This window comes from Tachyglossus aculeatus, chromosome 1 (assembly GCF_015852505.1).
Source record: "Tachyglossus aculeatus isolate mTacAcu1 chromosome 1, mTacAcu1.pri, whole genome shotgun sequence".
In the NCBI taxonomy this organism is placed as follows: Eukaryota; Metazoa; Chordata; class Mammalia; order Monotremata; family Tachyglossidae; genus Tachyglossus; species Tachyglossus aculeatus.
Window position 1 is genome coordinate 36,531,387 of NC_052066.1, and position 21,153 is coordinate 36,552,539.

Below are 21,153 nucleotides of genomic sequence, written 5' to 3' on the forward strand. Positions count from 1 at the left end.
TAAGCATTCAATAAATACGATTGAATGAATGAACGGAGTCAGAGGTCATGGGTTCAAATCCCGGCTCCACCACCTGTCTGCTGTGTGACCTTGGGCAAGTCACTTCACTTCTCTGAGCCTCAGTTACATCATCTGTAAAATGGGGATTAAGACTGTGAGCCCCACATGGAACAACCTGATCACCTTGTATTCCCCCCAGCATTTAGAACAGTGTTTGCACATAGTAAGAGCTTAGCAAATGCCATTATTATTATTCTTATTATGATCATGATTATTCCCCACAAGGGTCCTGGCCTGCGGTCCCCCTCACCCTCATCCCATGGAGTGGGGTTGGGGTCTCAAAATGTACATCAAATCTCCCCTTTTAACTCTTCCAACATTCCACTAGACGGTAAAAGCTCTATGAGGGCAGGAAGTGTGTCTACTAACTTTATTGTAATGTACACTCCCAATTGCTTATTATAGTGCTCTGCACACAGTATGCCCTCAATAAATACCATTAATTGCATGATTGATCCCACACTCTTCCTCCCTGTTTTATCTAGGAGGCTTGTCTCTCCGTCTCCTACATCGCAGCCTGGATTACTTGGGGCATTTACGAGGCAGCTGAATGTTGGGGTGTGTTTTCTGGACAAGGATTGGCACTGTTCTTATAAAAGTAGTAGTGATAATAAGCAGCATGGTGTAGTGGTTAGTGTAAGGGCCTGGGATTCAGAAGCCCCATGGGTTCTAATCCTGGCTCCACCTGTCTGCTGTGTGACCTTGGGTAAGTCACTTTACTTCTCTTGCCTGAGGTAACTCTGTGCCTCAGTTTTCTCATCTGTAAAATGAAGAATGAGACTTTGAGCCCCACATGGGACAGGCACTGTGTCCTCAATTGGCTTGTATAATACTACTACTACTACTACTACTAATAATAATAATAATAATGTCATTTATTAAGCACTTACTATGTGCAAAACACTGTTCTAAGCGCTGGGAAGGTTACAAGGTGATCAATCAAGCAATCAGTCGTATTTATTGAGCACTTACTGTGTGCAGAGCACTGTACTAAATGCTTGGGAAGTACAAGTTGGCAACATATAGATACAGTCCCTACCCCACAGTGGGCTCACAGTCTAAAAGATCAGATCTAAAAGCTCTAAAAGCTCTAAGGATCTAAAAGAAAAGATCTAAAAGCTCACAGTCTTAATCCCCATTTTGCAGATGAGGTAACTGAGGCACAGAGAAGTTAAGTGACTTGCCCAAAGTCACACAGCTGACAAATGGCGGAGCCGGGATTTGAACCCATGGCCTCTGATTCCAAAGCCCGTGCTCTTTTCCCCTGAGCCACGCTGCTTCTCTAGACCCAGTGCTTAGTACAGTGCCTGGCACATAATAAGTGCTTAATTATTATTAATAATAATAAAGATAATAGTATTTCTTAAGTGCTGACCATGTTCAGAGCACTGCATTTTACACAAATCAAACCTCATATATTAACCACCCCAGTACCTGTTAATGAGATCATACAGCAGCCAGGACTCAATTGTGAGGGAATGAATGAAATTTAGGATTTTTCCTGATTATCTGGTGCCAATGTGTACCACAGTTACCCAGTTCCTATTGAGAGTGCCTAAAATGTGCCAGAGTTAAATTCCATGGTTCGTTGGTTAACTAGGAGATTCCTGGGGTTGGGTTAAATGGAATGCTCCTAACTACTATTGCTGAGTGTGTGGGAATGTTACACCTGACTTTAGCAATTTAATACTTGCAAATGTAATAAAAAAAATACCTGATCTCGGATTGCAATTTGATCTTTGCTGATCTGGGCTGGAAATCATAGGGGAAATCTCTCTATGTTCTAAAAAATGGAATTTAGGAAAGTCTCCAGAAAAAAACTGTGATCCATAACCATTTGAGGACCATTGTAGAAGTTCTGCAAATGACTGCAGATAATCTGCAGAAAATTTAATCTGCCACTGAAGGGCATGATTCCCATGAGGAATTTAGAATGCTTCTGTGCCTGTTACATGATCATCATTCTACTTCATTTATTGTCATTATATATTTGGCCCAGAGACAGAAGCTGAACTGCAAAGCTGGCCTTGCTAGAGAATATTTTGTGGAGGGAAAGATTTTTTTTATGGTGTTTGTAAACCATTTCCTATGTGCCAGGCACCGGGTTAGCATAAGGTTGGTCACAGTTCTTGTCCCACATGGGACTTTCAGTTTTAATCCTCATCTTATGGATGAGGTAACTGAGGCACAGTAAAGTTAAGTGACTTGCCCAAGATCAGTATACCTCCTACTTTACATTCCTTCTCTCCTCTGCAACCCATCATCCTCCCCATCCCACCCGCCGTACCTCCTTCCCCTTCCCACAGCACCTGCATATATGTATATATGTTTGTACTTATTTATTACTCTATTTTATTTGTACATATTTATTCTATTTATTTTATTTTGTTAATATGTTTTGTTTTGTTGTCTGTCTCCCCCTTCTAGACTGTGAGCCTGCTGTTGGTTTGGGACCGTCTCTATATGTTACCAACTTGTACTTCCCAAGCGCTTAGTACAGTGCTCTGCACACGGTAAGTGCTCAATAAATACGATTGAATGAATGAATGAATGAACCCAGCCCACACATTTCACTCCTCTAGTGTTAACCTATTCACTATACCTCAACCTCGCCTGTCTCGCCAACAACCCTAACCCACGTCCTGCCTCCGTCCTGGAATGCCCTCCCTCCTTAAATCCAACAGACATTGACTCTCCTCCTCTTCAAAGCCTTACTGAATGTGCAACTCCTCCAAGGGGCCTTCCCAGACTAAGCCCCACTTTTCCCCATCTTCCACTCCCTTCCGCATCACTCTGACTTGCTCCCTTTTCTCTTCCTCCCCCCCCAGCCCCATAGCACATATGTGCATTTCTGTATTTTTATTTATTTGTATTGATGTCTGTCTCCCCACCTCTAGGCTGTAAGCTAGCTGTGGGCAGGGAACGTGACTGTTTATTGTTGAACTGTAGACTCCCAAGAGCTTAGTACAATGCTTTGCACACAATAAGGACTCAATAAATATGACTGAATGACTAAATCAATAAGCAACAGACAGGTGGTGGAGCTGGGACTAGAACCCAGGTTCTTTGTGGCTCTTTCCACTAAGCCACTTTGCTTCCCAGTCCTGGCTATCATGAGCAGGTATCATGAGATCATGCATTTACAATAAGTAATGTACTAGTCTTGGGAATACAGTTGCATTTCCTTTTTTAATTTTGTAGGCTACACTGATGTGTTTCATTTTAATATAAAGAAATTGCCTCCCTGAGTAATGATTAGTATGTTTAATTTTCAAAGGCAAACTTTCCTATTTGGAAAAAGTCACCTAATTGCTCTCTCAATTATATTGCATGTTGTAGTCTATTTCTGTGCTACTTGAATATTCTCCTCCATCCATTTACTCCCCTTTTTCCATTCTTTTAAAATGAATCATTTTCTTTGGGCATCAAAAGCAAACACATTTAGGGAACAAATTGGAGTAAGAACAATAGATGGTTGGTTACTGGAGCTGTTTACATATGGGTAACTCTTGGTTTTCCGAAGTGACAAGCTTTAAATTGCCAAGTAAGTCTAGGCCTGAAGACATGTCAGTAACGTATGGCATTTGAGGAGGCCGGTTTACGTCTTGAGAGGAGACTTACAACTCAAATAGTTGATCAGGTTAATGAAGATTTGTGAATGATTCTGTTAGTCTGTGGCTCACTCATCCCCAAGCATTCCCCTTCTAGACTGTGAGCCCAATGTTGGGTAGGGACCGTCTCTATATGTTGCCAACTTGTACTTCCCTAGCGTTTAGTACAGTGCTCTGCACACAGTAAGCACTCAATAAATACGATTGAATGAATGAATGAATGAATTCCCCTCTTCCTTCTTACATGGGTCTGTCCGCATGGACCATTGTCAAGGGAAAGCTCTAATGTATTCAACTGTCAATGCTGCTTAAGTTACAAAATGTAACACATTTTTTTCCTGGAATCATAGACATAAATCTAATAGACAAGAGATGTTAAGAATCGTTACCAACTGCCCAAGGACCTAGGCCAGACAGTTTCTAAGTTTGTATAAAGATCTGTTTTCTGGTGAGTGGGAGGAAAGAGAGTGCTGGGAGAGGTGATATCTCTGGATTTACACAAGCGAAGAGGATCATATCATAGCATAATATAGGCCTTTTCTGGGTCAGGTTAAATGGCCCATCCAGTTTTATTTCCAAAAGTGGCAAAGAATGGTTGCCTCTCTTGACACGCGTATGCCTTAATCGGGGATTATATACACAGGCTTGCTCCAATCAACTCAGTTGATGAGGTGCTGTTTTGGAGGAGGGGCTGAAATGAATTGGGGTGGCTGCTTTGGCTTGGGCAGAGATTCTGTTACCCAGGCAGAGCACATGGAATGACTCTTTAGTACCTCCTCCACTTACCATATGTGGATTGAGTAGTCCTCTGTAGAGGTCTCAGGGACCCAACCAGAAACAGAAATTTCCCCCTCTTATTACCTCTGTAGTCCCTCAGCACAGTTCAAATAAGGAACATTTCTAGGGGCTAGGGGTCTGGGTCAGTTGTGAGGAACCATCAAATATGCTCCTCTCCCTATGCAGATCATGAAAGCAAGAATGGGTTCAGCTTAGTTCAGATTCTCACAGGATTGCTTGCTGCTCAGAGATAATCATGAAAGCCATCCTGGGGCCTTAGGCGATGCAGTGATTTCCAGGTCTCCCACAACAACTCAAGGCAATCAATTATATTTATTGTGTGTGCAGAGCAGTGTGCTAAGTGCTTGGAAAAGTACAATATGTACAACATGTTGGCAGACGTGTTCCCTACCCACAATGAGCATACAGTCTAGAGAGGGAGGAAGAAATAGATGAATAAGTATGCAGATTTGTATACAAGTGCTCTGGGGCTGAGGGAGAGGCAACTAGGGGCTGAACACCATATGGGAAGGTGACACAGAAGGGAATAGAAGAGGAAATGAGGGCTTAGCCTGGGAAGGCCTCTTAGAGAAGATGTCCCTTCAGTAAAAATTTAAAATCTTTTGCCCTTTGAACAATGAAGTCCTCTGAGGTCAGCACAGTCAGTTATCATCATCATCATCAATCATATTTATTGAGCGCTTACTATGTGCAGAGCACTGTACTAAGCTCTTGGGAAGTACAAATTGGCAACATATAGAGACAGTCTCTATCGTGAGCCCAACAGTAGGCTCACAGTCTAAAAGGGGGAGACAGAGAACGAAACCAAACATACTAACAAAATAAAATAAATAGGATAGATATGTACAAGTAAAATGAATGAATAAATAAATAGAGTAATAAATATGTACAAACATATATGCATATATACAGGTGTTGTGGGGAAGGGAAGGAGGTAAGATGGGGGGATGGAGAGGGGGACAAGGGGGAGAGGAAGGAAGGAGCTCAGTCTGGGAAGGCCTCCTGGAGGAGGTGAGCCAGTTAGGGTGTTGACAATCCAAAGTGTGCTCCCTTCACCTAGAATTCAGTGACCTGTTAAACTTTTCATGACTGCCTGGACCATTTTTCTACAAAACGTTCAGGACATGCTTCCCCACTCCTCAAAAAATTCTAGTGGTTGCCCATTCACCTCCACATCAAACAACCTCACCATTGGCTTTAAAGCACTCAGTCATCTTTCCCCCTCCTACCTTACCTCATTACTCTCCTACTACAACCCAGCCCACACTTTGCTCCTTTAATGCTAAGCAGCATGGCTCAGTGGAAAGAGCACGGGCTTTGGAGTTAGAGGTCATGGGTTCAAATCCCAGTTCTGCTGTCAGCTGTGTGACTTTGGGCAAGTCACTCAACTTCTCTGTGCCTCAGTTACCTCATCTGTAAAGTGGGGATTAAGACTGTGAGCCCGTGGGACAACCTGATCACCTTGAAACCTCCCCAGTGCTTAGAACAGTGCTTTGCACATAGTAAGCGCTTAATAAATGCCATTATTATTATAACTTTCTCACTGCACCTCCATTCATTTATTCATTCAGTCGTATTTATTGAGCGCTTACTATGTGCAGAGCACTGTACTAACTGTTCTCTCCTTCTCCAGCCCAGCCCGCACCCTCTGCTCCTCTGCTGCTAACCTCCTCACTGGGCCTCGTTCTTGCCTGTCCCGCCATCGACCCCTGGCCCACGTCCTTCCCCTGGCCTGGAATGCCCTCCCTCCACACATCCTCCAAGATAGCTCTCTGCCTCCCTTCAAAGCCCTACTGAGGGCTTACCTCCTCCAGGAGGCCATCCCAGACTGAGCCCCCTTTTTCCTCTCCTCCTCCCCATCCCCCCAGCCCTACCTTCTTCCCCTTCCCACAGCACTTGTATATATTTGTACAGATTTATTACTCTATTTATTTTACTTGTACATATTTACTATTCTATTTATTTTGTTAATGATGTGCATATAGCTTTAATTCTATTTGTTCTGACGATTTTGACACCTGTCTCCATGTTTTGGTTTGTTGTCTATCTCCCCCTTCTAGACTGTGAGCCCGTTGTTGGGGAGGAACCATCTCTATATGTTGCCAACTTGTACTTCCCAAGTGCTTAGTCCAGTGCTCTGCCCACAGTAAGTGCTCAATAAATATGATTGAATGAATGAATATTGGAGGGCAGAACAAGCCTGGGGGATGAGGGTAGGGGGGTTAGCATCCCTTCTCCTTGGCACGGTTGAATATTGTACTAGGGGCTGAAGGAGATGCAAGATAATCAAGACAGACATAGTCTTGTCCCTCACGGGACTCACAGTCTACTTGGGAGGGACAACAGACATTGAATACCAGTTTTGCAGAAGAGGAAACTGAGGTGTAGAGAAGCTAAGTGACTCTCCCAAGTTTATGCAACTGGCTTTACCACTTTTTAAAGCCTGGAGTAGAACCTAGGTGCTCTGATTCAAAGGTCTGTGCTGTTTTCATTAGGCTACACTGCTTTTATATACTTAAGCACTCTGTCTCTCTCTCTGTCTCTCTCTCTGTCTCTGTCGCTCTCTCTCTCTCTCTCTCTCTCTCTCTCTCTCTCTCTCTCCAAACTCATTGCAGGTGTACTTGAGAAGCAGCGTGGCTTAGTGGAAAGAGCACGGGCTTGGGAGTCAGAGGTTGTGGGTTCTAATCTCAGCTCCTCCATTTGTCAGCTGCGTGACTTTGGGCCAGTCACTTCACTTCTCTCTGCCTCAGTTCTCTCATCTTTCAAATGGGGATTAAGACTGTGAGCCCCATCTGGTACAACCTGATTACTTTGTGTCTAGAACAGTGCTGGGCACATCGTAAGCGCTTAACAAATACCATTATTATTATTACTTTGTTTTGTGGAAGATAGGGGAAAGAGTTAACCATATCTATGTATACATATTATTTTGCAATTGAAGAAAAAAGCATAAAGAGCTCTTGTGAATTCAGATCATTCCCTTTCCCCTCAGTCTCTCTGAGACACTCATATCAAATAAATTACATTTAAGATGAGATCCTGACACCGTGACCACGGTGTCAGTGCTACTTTCCTATTTTAGCTGCATCTTGAATAGTTTTTACTCCATGAGCTTGAATTTCCCTTGGAACATTTTGGACAATTTTGGCCCCAAAACGTTTCTTGTGAACATATCAACAAAAGACACTCACAAATGTGTACAAATACTGAGCTTTCCACCAGTGGAAACATAACTATCTTAAAAGTTCACGATTTCAGCTTTCCAAACTTACGATACATTCACCTTCATTTCCATAGGAACAAGTCATAGCCATTCATCTGTTCAGAGCATATCTCATAGTCCTCCAATGTAGGACTGATAATAATAATAATAATAATTGTGGCATTTGTTAAGCACTTAATCTGTGCCGAACACAGCACTAAGCTCTGGGGTAGATACAAAACAATCAGGGAGACACAGTTCCTATCTGATGTGGGATTCACAGTCTAAGGGGGAGGAAGAGCAAACACTGCACCCTCATTTTACAGATGAGGAAACTGATTCACAAGTTAAAAGCCAGGATTAGAACCCAGGTACCCTGCACTCCCAGATCTATACTCTTTCCACTAAACTATGCACTCCTCCCAAGCTCGCCTTATAACTGTATATCTCACTCACAACTCTCTTCCCTCCAATTCTTCGCTCAGGTAGTTACCCCGGCCTAGAACTCACCTGAGCCCTGGTTTGCCACATTCAATTGTATTTATTGAGCACTTACTGTGTGCGGAACACTGCACTAAGCGCTTGGGAAGTACAAGTCGGCAAAATCTAGAGACGGTCCCTACCCAACAACGGGCCTTCCCTAGCTTCAAAGCCCTCCTCAAATTCCACTGCTCCAGAAAATCATACCTAACTGGTTGCCAACACCACAACTCATATCAACCCAATGTGTGATTGTGTATTTCACACAGTTACCTCAGTTACTCACATAATAGTCCACTTTCTTACATATGTTTTTCTACCTAAAACCATGGGAGGGACCATTATGTAGGCAAATTGAATGTATGAAGAGGGGGAGCATGAGAAAAAAGAAAGAGAAAAATAGAGAAGTAAGGAAAAGGTAAGAAGGCATTTGAAACCGCATCTCATTTCTGTGGAACTTTCTCAACTGCTGCATCAATTACTCATTCAACCATATTTATTGAGTGCTCACTGTGTGCAGAGCATGGTGTGTGTGTTTGTGTGTGTGTGTGTGTGTGTGCCTGCTTAATCTGTAAGTAGTTGCCCTTCATACTTGAAGAAGACTCCATTTCCCTCATTCATTCATTCATTCATTCATTCAATCATATTTATTGAGCCCTTACTGTTTGCAGAGCACTGTATTAAGTGCTTGGGAAGTACAATTCAGCAACAAATAGAGGAAGGGACCATATCCCATCTGATTATCTAATATCTACCCTAATGCTTAGTTTTATGTTTGGCACATAGTAAGCACTTAGCAGATATTATTGTTATTATTATTATTGTTATTACTATCAGTAGTGTCTGATTGTGCAAATAAAGAGGATAATATGGGGATGTAGACTGTCCTTGTAATACTGATTTTATTTCTGCACCTGGTGCAATTTTTACTTTCACTTCCTTTTCTCACGATTCTTTCACAGTATCCATTTAACGGTTTCTGTTTCTCCTCTTTCTCCATCGCTGAAAAGTGTCCTTTCCTCTAATTTTGTACTCACAATTGCATATTATAGATACACCAATGTGTTCTCAAGTTTATTTTTCTCTCAGGTGCCATGTCTTATATTCCATTTGCTTTTCCCAGCTGGAAATACCCTCTCTAATGGCACCCTAGCTGGATCCATTTTCTCTCCAAGCCACGATGTTTCGAAACTCTTGTATTTTAAATTCGCCCTGCGTCTCTTCAGAATACTCATTGTGAACGGTGTAAAACACTTACCAGTTTCATGGAGGACCTAAGATAGGTAATTGGGAAATCAGATTATCTTGTTCCCTCTGTGAACAAAAGAGTTAAGTGTTAAGTGTTCTTTTAGGTCTGGAAGTATGGCTTGCATAGATTGTAAGTGAATGAGATAATGGCTTAAGGACATCTATATTCTGTCAGAGAGATGAAGGTGATTTAAAATGTAAATGTAACTAACACCAATTGCTGTTGTCCCCAGTCTGAACAGCCACTAGAAGGGGGAAGGAAAAGGCTTGATGAACGGGGTGGAGGGTTAGGGGTTTGTCTGTAAAATGCTCTAGAATTAGGGGTTTGAATGGATTTTTTTATGTTGCAGGGGCGAAATCTTCCCTGCCTCAGTGATCAAATGTTTAAGCCAGTCCTGTGAGCAAACCACCTTAGTCTCCTGACTTGCTGGCATTTCTAGTCAAACCTCAAAGGTTGACTCATTACAGCAGTGCTAACATTAACTGGCTGATTTTCATGGGAAATTACAACTCCCTTATAAGTGAGGGTGCTGATGTGGGAAAAAAAAGAGAATACACAGTGTTGGAAAACTAAACAGTAGTGGGCTATTACATTCAGTGAATATGGTAAATGCCAGGTTGTAGTATAATCTGTCAATATTTCACTTACCAATTAAGAGAATAATAATAATAATAATAATAATAATGACATTTGTTAAGCACTTACTATGTGCAGAGCACTGTTCTAAGCGCTTTGGGAGATACAAGGTGATCAAGTTGCCCCACGTGGGGCTCACAATCAATCCCCATTTTACAGATGAGGTACCTGAGGCTCAGAGAAGTTAAGTGACTTGCCCAAGGTCACGCAGCCGTCATGTGGTGGAATTGGGTTTCGAACCCATGACCTCTGACTCCAAAGCCCGTGCTCTTTTCACTGAGCCACGCTGCTTCTCAAGGCAGTGTGGATGCACCAATGATCTAATGAATGAATCAATCAATCAATCAATGGTGTTTATTGAGTACTTACTGTGTGCAGAGCACTGGTCTAAGAGCTGGCAAAGTGTATTATAATAGAGCTGGTAGACAATCCCTCTCTATGGGAGCATATGGTATATAGGCGGCGACAAATTATATAAATTATGATGAGGAAATATAGTAAAGTATATGGATATTTCCATAAGTTTAAGTGTGCATGGATTACATTTATCATTATTTAATATGCTCCGTATTTTCACTTCTGAGTAAACCCCTACTTCTGAGAGAGCTGAAAATAGAGAGCTGTAAGTATGGAATCTAGACATGAAGACAGATGATAATATTAATAGATTAAATCACACACACATACATAATAATAATGATGGTGTTTGTTAAGCGCTTTACTACGTGCAAAGCACTGTTCTAAGCGCTATAGGTCTGAGAGAGGGGGTGAATAAATGGTGCACATCCTAGTGAGAGGGCGATGCAGAAGGGAGTGGGAGAAGAGGAAATGAGGGTTTAGTTGGGGAATGCTTCTCGGAGATATGATTTTTACAAGGCTATGAAGGTGAGAAGAGTGAATATCTGTCAAATATGAAGAAGGAGGTGATCCAGGCCAGAAGGATGATTCTGGGTAAGGAGTCATCAGTAAAATAGGCATGACTGAGGTAGAGTGAGTAGGTTGGCAATAGAGGAGCAAAATGTGCCGGCTGGGTTGTAATAGGAAATCAGGAAGGTAAGGCCCTACTGAGAACTCACCTCCTCCAAGAGGCCTTCCCAGACTGAGCCCCCTTTTTCCTCTCCTCCTCCCTATCCCCCCCACTCTACCTCCTTCCCCTCCCCACAGCACCTGTATATATGTTTGTACAGATTTATTACTCTATTTATTTTACTTGTGCATATTTACTATTCAATTTATTTTGTTAATGATGTGCATTTAGCTTTAATTCTACTTACTCTGACGACTTGACACCTGTCCACATGTTTTGTTTTGTTGTCTTTCTCCCCCTTCTAGACTGTGAGCCCGTTGCTGAGTAGGGACTGTCTCTATATATTGCCAATTTGTACTTCCCAAGCGCTTAGTCCAGTGCTCTGCACACAGTCAGTGCTCAATAAATACGATTGAATGAATGAATGGATGGATGGGAAACCACTGGAGATTCTTGTGAAGTGGCAAAACATAGACTGAATGGTTTTATAGAAAAATAATCTGGGCTGCAGAGTGAAAAATGGACTGAAGTAGGGAGAGATAGGAGGCAGGGCGGTCAGCAAGGAGGTTGATGCAGTAATCAAGGCAGTATAGGATAACTGTTTGGATTAACATGGTAGCAGTTTGTAGGGAAAGTATCTACCAACTCTGTTAGATTGTACTCCCCAAGTGCTTAGTATAGTGCTCTGCACACAGAAAGCACTCAATAAATATGACTGATTGATTGATAGTTCACCAGCCTGAGAGTCAGCATTTCCTTCCACCTCTACACCTGGCCTCTACTGTGAGCGGGAGCAAATCAATGACCTCTTTGTTCCTCATCTGTAAATTGGGGATAAAATAGACTGTGAGTCCTGACATGACAATCTTACATTCATCAATCAATCAATCAATCAATCAATCATATTTATTGAGCGCTTACTGTGTGCAGAGCACTGTACTAAGCACTTGGGAAGTACAAGTTGGCAACATATAGAGACAGTCCCTACCCAACAGTGGGCTCACAGTCTAAAAGGGGGAGACAGAGAACAAAGCAAATTAATCACTTAATGAATGCCATAATTTAAGATGCTATCCTTCAGGCAGCCAATAAAACTGGGGACATTTCACAGTGTACTACATGTTTCAGAGCACACAGCAGAAATAAGGGAGTGAAAGAAAAAGCATTCTGTCACTCTTGATTGCCACATCTCACCAGCGCTCTCTTTTTGTACTGTTTTCCTCCCAAGTTAGGGTCTTTTTGGAGCCCACCTCCACCCCCAAGTCTCTGGGAGGCTTACAAGCCTCCCAAATAGAGAGTATCTTCCTTAGATGGTGCTTATAGGCCTTCGGAACCTACTGTAATACTGGAAGGAAGACAAAGAAGATAAGATTTTTCTGCCACATTTCTGATCTTTATGTAAATCACACCAGGGCTGTCTGCAAGCTTGGGTTTGGTCTAGGAGGAGGCTGGAGATTAACACTTCCTCTCAACCCCCTCTAGACTGTGAGCTCATTGCGGGCAGTAATGTGTCTGTTTATTGTTACATTGTAATAATAATAATGATGATGGCATTTATTAAGCGCTTACTATGTGCAAAGCACTGTTCCAAGCACTGGGAGGTGCCAAGGTGATCAGGTTGTCCCACGGGGGGCTCACAGTCTTAATCCCCATTTTGCAGATGAGGTAACTGATGTACAGAGAAGTTAAGTGACTTGCCCAAAGTCACACAGCAGACAATTGGCGGAGCTGGGATTTGAACCCATGACCTCTGACTCCAAAGCCCAGGCTCTTTCCACTAAGCCACACTGTACTCTCCCAAGCACTTAGTATAATAATAATAATACTAATGATAGCATTTATTAAGTGCTTACTATGTGCAAAGCACTGTTCTAAGCGCTGGGGAGGTTGCAAGGTGATCAGGTTGTCCCACGGGGGGCTCACAGTCTTCATCCCCATTTTACAGATGAGGTAACTGAGGCACAGAGAAGTTATGTGACTTGCTCAAAGTCACACAGCTGGCAATTGGCAGAGCCAGGATTTGAACCCATGATCTCTGACTCCAAAGCCCAGGTTTCTTTCCACTGAGCCACACTGCTTTGTACACAGTAAGTGCTTAATGAATATGATTGAATGAATGAATGAATGCACCCCAGTTCCTCTCAACGCCACCCTGATATCTTGTAAGAAGTCAGTGTCCTCCAGCCTCATCCCCATTGATCCTCCCATCATCATCATCATCATCAATCATCAATCGTATTTATTGAGCGCTTACTATGTGCAGAGCACTGTACTAAGCGCTTGGGAAGTACAAATTGGCAACATATAGAGACAGTCCCTACCCAACAGTGGGCTCACAGTCTAAAAGGGGGAGAAAGAGAACAAAATCAAACATACTAACAAAATAAAATAAATAGAATAGATAAGTACAAGTAAAATAAATAAATAAATAGAGTAATAAATATGTACAAACATATATACATATATACAGGGGGCTCCCGGTCTTAATCCCCATTTTAGGCACAGGAACTCATGGAACTAGGCATCTTTCAAAAGTGTTCCTAGTAATAATATCCTGAAGGCCTCAACCTGGCTTTTTTCAGTTGACAATAATTTTCCATCCCCTAACCAAGTGAGATGGATAAGCAAAGTGTGTGACAGGTTCTTTCCCTCCCTATCACACCTCTTTGAAAACAAGCGACCTCCATAGGCCTCCTGCTCTGTTCTGGCACAGGTCCCACAGGTTTCCCTAAATACTCTGAAGAAATGGACTGAAATTCTTCATATGGGCCCTTAGAAGGTGCCCTGAACCCCAGCCAAGCTCAAACCTGGGGTCTCAGAAGCATATGATACCTCAGTCACTTACTTGAGAAAGGGGTACAACAATGATGCTCCTGTCCACTTCACAAGTGTGCATTTCTGTACCCTCTTTAGAAAGTAGAGCTCAGTGCTCAAACTGACTTTCCCATATATCACTTTACAGAGCAACATGAATGTATATATGTTTGTACATATTTATTACTCCATTTATTTATTTTACATGTGCATATCTATTCTATTTCTTTAATTTTGTTAATATGTTTGGTTTTGTTCTCTGTCTCCCCCTTCTAGATTGGGAGCCCACTGTTGGGTAGGGACTGTCTCTATATGTTGCCAACTTGTACTTCCCAAGTGCTTAGTCCAGTGCTCTGCACACAGTAAGTGCTCAATAAATACGATTGATTGGCTGATTGATTATTTTCTTAATTTTAAGTTTTTTCTTTTAAACATCCTTATTCTGCTTCATCTTCTGCATGCCCTTCTTTCCTATTGCATCTATTTCCAAACCCAACTTGTCCCCCCACCCAGATTCCTTCCTTATCCTTAGACTCTGAACCCCTTGTGGGTCAGAGTCTGTGTCAGAATTATCATCCTTGTTTCTTTCCCTGGAGATTGATGAATGCCATTAATGAACGAACACTCTTTATACAAAAAAAAAAAATGTTGTCTCAGAACAAAACAGCCTTACAAGATTTCATTAAACTCAAACCAGGGTGTCAAAATCTGGACATTGTTATGATTTCCTCCCCTCTTCTACTTTCATGTTACGTGTTCTTTTTAAAGTCAATTTTAAATGATCATTTTAAAGCAAATAAACCTATTTTATTTACCAGTTTGGGACATGCCTTCTTTGTTTCATGTCAGCATATGAGCAGCTATATGATTGATGAAGCTCAGCAGGCTTGTTACAACTGTTCAGGGAACAAGCTATGTCTTCATTTAAGCTTAATAACTTGAATGCCAGCATTCTTATGCATGTCTTGGTTGGTAAAATGCAGTCTGGAAAAATCGCAGTCTAGAGTAGCAAGAAATGAATTTGCCTATGACTCATGCGTCAGATATGAAATGTTTAGTATGAAATCACCTGTAGAACACATGCTTGCTAGCTATCATAAAATCTCTAACTGGGAAAATTCATTTCCCAGGAAATTCAACTTTTCCTTATTTTGAGAATAACATGTATTGTACCCCACTTAGAAATGGATTTTATTTTGGCGCACTGCTAAAATTTATTGTTGAAATACAAAACATTCTTATATACCGCTAGCTCTCTGGTGGATTTCAAAGATGAAATTACCAAGGATGGGTTTATTCATTCATTCATTCATTCAATCAATCATATTTGTTGAGTGCTCACTGTACTAAGCGCTTGGAAAGTACAATTCGGCAACAGGTAGAGACAATCCCTACCCAATAATGGGCTCACAGTCTAGAAGGGTTTAATAAAGATGATGCATAAATACTGATCCCTTCCTTACAGTAGGTATATGATAATTAGATAGTGAGTTGTTATGCTGGTTAAGCAGAGTGTCTGCCATGGAATCTTTTTCCTGTCTTCCTGGTGTCATTGGAGGTTCCAATTTTCACTTCTACTTGAAGGCAAATTTATGGGTAAAGTATCAAGGTGTTGGGGCCCTGGTGTCTGGCTGTAAAGAAGTTATTTTTATTATTACTATTATCATTTTTATCATTATTATTACTATCAGGGATGACTGATTGAACAGTTCTTAGAACCTGGCTGGTCATGAAGGAAATATGAGCACGTTGGGAAGAATTAGGAGTGGGTGGGTGAACAAGACTGCAGTGTGGGGAGCTTAGAAACAGTAGCAATCCATGGTATTTATTGAGCACTTACTGTGTGCAGAGCACTGTATTAAGCACTAGGGAGAATTCAAATAAATGACACATTGCCTGACCACAATGAGCTCACAGTCGAAAGAAGCTGCATGGCCTAGTGGATAGAGAACTTACCTGGGTTCTAATCCCAGCTCTACCACATGTCTGCTGTGTGACCTTGGGCAAGTCACTTAACTTCTCTGTGCCTCAGTTACTTCTTCTGTAAAGCGCGGATAAGAGTGTGAGCCCCATGAGGGACAGTGACTGGGTCAGCCCTGATTAACTTGTATCTACCCCAGTGCTTAGAGAAGTGCTTGGCACATAGTAAGCACACAACAAGTACCATAACTGCTATTAATATTAGAGGGGAAAAAAAGCAGCAACAATAACAGCATCCTTGATGATGGGAGCTACCTCAGTGGTTCAGTTAATGCAAAACCCGTTACTTGACGTGAATTTGAGGCAAAGATAGGCTTCAGATTAGATAGGGAGTGGGCGTCTAGGCAAGCAAACTGCATCTGAAAATCCCAAAACATGGAATCATACTCTACTCACTCCCTTCTTTTGTAAACAACCAAATGAAAGACCAAAATTACGAAGAGTCAGAAGGCAGGCCTTCTCCAAAAGTTTCATTCAGAACTTTTGAATAGGGAGATGATAATAATAACAGTTATTTGTTAAGTGCTTACTATGTACAAAGCACTGTTCTAAGCGCTGGGGGGATACAAGGTGGTCAAGTTGTCCAATGTGGGGCTCACAGTCTTAATCCCCATTATACAGAGGAGGTAACTGAGGCCCAGAGAAGTTAAGTGACTTGCCCAAAGTCACACAGCTGACAATTGGCGGGGCCGGGATTTGAACCCCTGACCTCTGACTCCAAAGCCCAGGCTCTTTCCACTGAGCCATGCTGCTTCTCTGGAATGGAATGGAGATGGAATGGAAATCTAAGAATAGGTACCTCACTCAGGAACTTTTCAAATTCCACACTGACTTTCTCTCCATGGAGAAACAAGGTGGCAGTCTACAATTGAAGCATTGTGTAAAATCTTGGTGATTTAAAGTGTCCTTTAGGTTTATTATTTCTGCCAAATAATGGAAATACCATGGACATAGATTTTCTACTAGAACACTGTGTTAAAATATATGTGAGGAAGATCTCTGAAGTAGTGTTAATTGTGTATCTGTGTGCATAGCCTTATTGGGTACTTGGTAATAGATAATAGAAGAAAAAAGAAAACTGGTCACTTCATTCATTCATTCATTCAATCATATTTATTGGTCCCAGTTCTTAAATAATTTTCAGCCTCATGGGGGAGACGGGTGGACACAAATTGCAAATATAGTTTATAGAGTGAAAGAGAACGATAAATCAGTCAATCAATGGTATTTACTGAATGCTTACTGTGTGCGGAGCACTGTACTAAGCACCTGGGAGAATAGACACATTCCCTGCCTACGAGGACCTCAACATGCATATAAAAATAGGCCATGAAATTAACAAACCTGAAAGAGATACATGGCTGGGATGGTGGGGATTTCCTGGGGATGAACTTAGTAGAATGGGCTTTTTAAGGGGGCCTTTGCTAGTAGGGAAGGATGTGATTTAGCAGATTTGAAGAAAGAGGACGTTCCATCGAGGATGAAATTTGGGACCAATATAGAGATATAGAAAAGTTAAGGATGACATTAAGGTTGAAATCTTCTTACCAATCTACTCACTGTCTTGTCTTGTCTTATGCTGTACCTGGCTCACAAACAATCAATCATAGAGCATTGTACTAAGTTCATTCATTCAATTGTATTTACTGAGTGCTTACTGTGTGCAGAGCACTGTACTAAGCGCTTGGAAAGTACAATTCATTCATTCAATCGTATTTATTGAGCGCTTACTGTGTGCAGAGCACTGTTCTGAGCTCTTGGGAAGTACAAGTTGGCAACATAGAGATACGGTCCCTAACCAACAGCAGGCTCACAGTCTAGAAGATTTGGCAAGGGGTAGAGACAATTCCTACCCAACAATTGTCTAGAAGGGGGAGACAGACAACAAAACAAAACAAGTAGACAGGCATCAGTAGCATCAGAGTCCTAAGCACTTGGGAGAGTACCATAAATAGAGTTAGGAGATACATTCCCTGCCAACAAGGAATTTGGGACAAATGCATAGATACGGATAAGTTGCAAGTCAGATATAATATTAAGGTCAAGGTAGGAGAAGTGATGAATCAGAGCAAGGATACAGTAAGAGAAGAGAGTGGAGAGGTAAGTGGATAGCTGGTACAGGTTTTAAACCCAACAATGTCTTGCCTTATGCTGTTGAGTTGCTTCCTACCCATAGCAACTCCATAGAAACGTCTCCCCTAGGACACCCCACCCTACATCTGCAGTCATTCTGGCAATATAACTATAGAGTTTTCTTGGTAAAATTACAGAAGTGGTTTATTTATCATTGCCTTTTTCCTCCCAGTCTCCTCCCTTGACTGTCTCCCTTGGCTTGTAGCAGATTGCTTTCCATTCACTAGCCACTGCCCAAGCTAGGAATGGAATGAGTATGACTCTGCTTGACTCTCCCTCCTACAGCTGAGACTGGTAGAGTTCTGGAAACTCTCCACGTGTGATCCTGAGAGGGGGCAACAATAAGTAGTTTAATGCAGATAGAAAGAGTAGCCAGTGGCTTTTACAGGAAGAGCCAAGGAACTCTATGTAGAAGAGAATGATAAAAGGAGATTCCTGAGGTATGGAGAGAAGAAAATAGCCTTTTGGAGTGATCTTGGCGTGGGGGGTAAAAATGACAAGAACGGGGGTAGTATCCATGTGAATGGAGAAGGATAGATTTATGAAATTCTGTAGAAAAAACTTGGTGGAATTACAGATTGACTATGGGAGGTAAGATAAAGAGGGGCTAAGGATGACATTAAGGTATAAATCTTCTTCCCAACCGACTCACTGTATCTGGCTCTCAATCAATTGATTAATCAAGTAATCACATTTATTTAGCACTACCTGTGTGGAAAACACTGAACTAAGCACCTGGGAGTGTACAGTATAATAGAGTTGGGAGACACACTCCCTGCCCACAAGGAATGTGGAGACTAGATGAGGAGACAGATATTAATATAAATAAATTATGGATCTATTCATAAATGCTGTCAGGCTGAGGTGAATAAAGGGTACAAATCCAGGTGTGAAGGCACCACAGAAAGGAGTGGGAGAAGAGGAAATGAGGACTTAGTCAGGAAAGGCTTGTTGGAGGATGTGTGCCTTTAATAAGGCTTTAAAGGTGGGGAAAGTGATCCTCTGTCAGATATGAAGGGGGAGGGAGTTACAGGCCAGAGGCAGGATGTGGATGAGGTGTCGGTGATGAGATAGATGAGAAGGAGGTATAGTGAGTAGGTTGGCTCTCATTGCTCTCATTCTTTGCCTTCTGCTGACACACTCCTTCTTGCCTGGAATGCCCTCCTTCTTCCTATCGGATAAACAAACAGTCTCCCATAATCAAAGCCCTTCTAACTCACATCCCCTTTGGGAAGTCTTCCTGACTAAATTGTCATCCCCCTCACTCTACTTTCCCTCTCACTACCTCAAACATACCCTTAGTCCCACCCACTAAGAACTTAGGTTCTCATCCTATATTATCTCTATAGAAGCAGCATGGTCTAGAAGATAGAGCATGGGCCTGGGAATCAGAAGGACCTGGGTTCTAGTCCTGGTTCTGCTACTTATCTGCTGTTTGACCTTAGGTAAGTCACTTAACTTCTCTGTGCCTCAGTTACCCCATCTGTAAAATGAGTGTTACGACTGTGAGCCCCATGTGGGACATGGACTCTGTCCAACCTGATTGTCTTGTATCTACCCCAGTGCTTAGAACAGTGCCTGGCACAGGGTAAGTGCTCAATACCAGAAAAAAAAATCTCCAGCACATATGTATATATCTTTATACTAAGTTGTTTTCCCTCCCTGTGATTTATTTCAATGACTATCTGCTTCACTGGATGGCAAACTCCTTGAGAGCAGGGACTGTGGATTCTGAGTTGCAAGGGGCTGGAAATTGTGCCCTTTTGACCTTGGTGCCCCTCAATCTTTGTTTTTTGTTTTTATGTTGTCTTCATATTTCATTTCATCTCTCCTTATGTATCTATAGCCAGTCTCTTCTACTGCTTTCTATTTTCAGATTGTGAGCCTCTGAGGGACAGGGACCATCTCTCTTAATACCTGTGTATTCTTTTCTGGGATTAGTACAGCGATCTGCTCAGAGTAATCACTTACTACCACACTGATCCAAGCACTTATTTTATCCCTCCTTGACTACTGTATCAGCCTCTTCCCTAATCTCGCTACCTCCTGTCTTTCACCAATCAATTGTATTTATTGAGCATTTACCTCCCACTCCAGACCTTACTTAACTCTATACCACGTTAGTACAGCCACTCATCCTATCCTGACTGGAATACAGTGTTAGTCTCCTTTCTGACCTCCCAAGCTCCTGTCTCTCCCCATTTCAGTCCATATTTCATTCCTCTACCTGGATTATCTTTCTACAGAAACGTTCAGGGCATGGCACCCCCACGACACACACCTTCATAATCTCCAGTGGTTGTCTATCAATCTCTGTAACAAACAAAACCTTCTCACTAATGGCTTCAAAGCTCTCCATCACCTTGCCCCTCCTTCTCACCTCCCTTTTCTCCTTCTACATTTGAGCCCTCACACTCCACTCCTCTAGTGCTAACCTTCTCACTGTGCCTTGATCTCACCTGTCCCATTACAGACCCCTGGCCTGGAATGTCCTCCCTGCTCAAATCCACCAAACAATCACTCTTCCCTCCTTCAAAGACCTACTGAAGATGAATCTCTTCCAGGAGACCTTCTCGGACTAAGTCCCCTTTTCCTCATCTCCCCCTCCCTTCCAGGTCACCTCGACTTGCTCCCTTTGTTCTTCCCCCCTTTTCCCTGCCCCACAGCATTTCATTCATTCATATTAATTGAGAATTTACTGTTGGCAGAGCACTGTACTAAGTGCTTGGGAAGTACAAGTTGGCAACATATAGAGACGGTCCCTACCCAACAACGGGCTCACATCTAGAAGCACTTATGTATATATCTATAATTCTACTTATTTATATTGATGCCTGTTTACTTGTTTTGATGTCTGTCTCCCCCCTTCTAGACTGTAAGCCCGTTGAGGGCAGGGATTGTTTCTCTTTATTGCTGTTTTGTACTGTCCAAGTGCTTAGTACAGTGCTCTGCATACAGTGAGTGCTCAAGAAATACGACTGAATGAATAAATGAATGAACTCTACTGTCCGGATCACTTAAAAAAAAAGAAACAAACTCATCAGTCTATGCCTACCAACTCCTCAAAGACCTATGTGCCCATCCTCACCCATCCATACCCACATCCAACTGAAGGTCCTTACCAAAGGCTTTAAGGCACTGTATCAGATCACCCATTCTTATC

At 42.1% G+C, this 21,153-nt stretch overlaps 1 non-coding gene across 1 annotated transcript; it reads right to left on the reverse strand.

The window, feature by feature from the left end:
• Positions 1-18,187: 18,187 nt before the first annotated feature.
• LOC119938076 lies at positions 18,188-18,325 on the reverse strand. The gene has a single exon (XR_005454341.1). It is a non-coding gene; the product is annotated as a small nucleolar RNA SNORA7 (small nucleolar RNA).
• Positions 18,326-21,153: the final 2,828 nt, after the last annotated feature.